This window comes from Scyliorhinus torazame, chromosome 16, assembly GCF_047496885.1.
Source record: "Scyliorhinus torazame isolate Kashiwa2021f chromosome 16, sScyTor2.1, whole genome shotgun sequence".
NCBI classification, from domain to species: Eukaryota; Metazoa; Chordata; class Chondrichthyes; order Carcharhiniformes; family Scyliorhinidae; genus Scyliorhinus; species Scyliorhinus torazame.
In genome coordinates, this window is record NC_092722.1 from 86,877,194 (window position 1) to 86,879,413 (window position 2,220).

The 2,220-nt window shown below is 50.5% G+C and overlaps 1 long non-coding RNA gene across 1 annotated transcript; it reads right to left on the reverse strand.

Annotated features, from left to right (window-relative positions):
• Positions 1-393: 393 nt before the first annotated feature.
• On the reverse strand, positions 394-942 carry LOC140392929 (uncharacterized). Its single transcript, XR_011935452.1, has 2 exons — positions 878-942; positions 394-709 (listed from the first exon to the last, which is right to left on the reverse strand). It is a non-coding gene; the product is annotated as an uncharacterized lncRNA (long non-coding RNA).
• Between the last annotated feature and the right edge of the window lie 1,278 nt (positions 943-2,220).

Consider the following 2,220-nt stretch of genomic DNA (forward strand, 5'->3'; position numbering starts at 1 on the left):
CCCACTCACAGGTATCAACACCCACATGTGCCCCAGTTTAAAGTGCCTCCTCAGCTGGGGGCATACTGGTCACCACCAGAGAGGGGCCAGAGGAGATTTACACAGGGTGCTGTCAGGACGAGAGAATTTTAAGAGGCGAGGTGGAAAGATTAAGACATGCTGGGATTTCTTTAGGCCATAGTGGGCTGAGCAGAGTTTTAATAGGGGGGGGGGGGCGTGTAAAATTATGTGGGGCCATAACCTGTTAGAGACAGACCAGAGAAAGTGCTGGTTTGTGTTTTATTATAACAAATTCTGACTGCAGAGCTGAGCTAAACACCTTCAACAAGCTGTGTTGCAGCCTAACAAAAAAAAACCCAGAGGGAGATCAATGCAAAAGAATAAAGGAAGGGCTGAGGTAAATGTTTTATTTGCAATGGGTGGGGGGGATGCAGAACTGTGCAGACTAAAAGGCGCCTCTCTCTCTCTCTGCGGGTGACCCAGAAATCTTCTCCTGGGACCACTGTCACTGTCCGCTGGTTAAACCGCTTCGAGGCCCCCACCTACCGGCGGCTTTCGGCTGCTGCTCTTTTTCGGTGCCGGGGCTGTTTCCCCTCCCGGCCTCCATCCGTCTCCCCGCTGGTCTTCCCAGTGTCACCACTTGGCCCGCAAACATCCGGGTCGCCGGTCCGGGGGGGCGGCCATTTTGCTGTGACGCATCCCTCCGCACCTACAATTTTAAAAGAAAAAACTAAAAAGGGAGATTCGATGCTTCGGAATCGAGAGGGAAACCTGCAGTCTGACCGGGAGAGAGGCGACGTGAGTAAGAATAATAATAATCGTTTTTCTAAGAAATGGAGAGGGGGTTTTGCCCAGAGGGCAGCGCTCGGGTCCCCACCCCAATCACTGAGGCCGTCTCCATCCCCCTGACAACGCAAGATGGCCGCCGACCGTCTCTTTTCTCCCCCCCCCCTGACAACGCAAGATGGCCGCCGACCGTCTCTTTTCCTCTCCCCCTCACAACGCAAGATGGCCGCTGACGGTCCCTTTCCCCTCCCCCTGACAACGCAAGATGGCCGCCGACCGTCTCTTTTCCTCTCCCCCTGACAACGCAAGATGGCCGCCGACCGTCTCTTTTCCCCTCCCCCTGACAACGCAAGATGGCCGCCGACCGTTTCTTTACTCTCCCCCCCCCCCCCCCGTGGCTCAAGATGGCCGCAGGCCACAGGGTGTGATGAGCGCGCATGCGCAGTGCAGCCTCCCGGCAGCCTATTATCCCCATTGGATCTGATGGGGATGGAGCAATAGATGAAGCAACATTAAGTAAAACTTGCAGTAAATTACTCCATTCAGGACTGTGAACAGCTTTTAGAAGAATAACTATCTCAAAAGAACAACTTCCACATAATCTGATGAAAATCGCTTATTGTCACAAGTAGGCTTCAAATGAAGTTACCGTGAAAAGCCCCTAGTTGCCACATTCCGGCACCTGTTCAGGGAAGCTGGTACGGGAATCGAACCGTGCTGCTGGCCTGCCTTGGTCTGCTTTCAAATCCAGCGAATTAGCCCTGTGCTAAACAGCCCCTTATGATCTGGTGTCTTTGAGTATGTGTGACCCAAACTCTTCATTTAAACCCTAATCTCTAGTCTCTCGCCCATCTTCCATTCAATTCAACGCAATGGAGACTGACCGCTGAAACCTGTAAATATTTGGAAGATATGTTTACCTGATTCAGAGATTTCATACAGCAATCCTTCTCTATTCTGTCCACCCCAGAGGACTGATAAGAGATTTTCTGCTGTCAGCATCAACCTGTATCTCTGATTGGAAAGTACAATCTGATTCCACACACTGGATATACAAGCTTACGATGTTATATTGTCTTCAACTGACTTTATTAACTAAGATCATAAGAACAGAATTAGGCCATTCAGCTCATCAAGTCTGCTCCACCATTCAATCATGGCTGATGTTTCTCATGCCCATTCTCCAGCCTTCTCCCCATAACCCCCTTCGTAATCCAGAACCTACCTATCGTGGTCTTAAAGACACTCAGTGATTTGACCGCCACAGCCCTCTAGCTGAAGAAATTACTCCTCAACTCCTTTCAGACTGAGGCTGTTCCTACAATCATACAGGCACAACCATTAAGCAATATTTGAAGCAATTCAACTTTGGCAGCACGGTAGCATTGTGGATAGCACATTTGCTTCACAGCTCCAGGGTCCCAGGTTCGATTC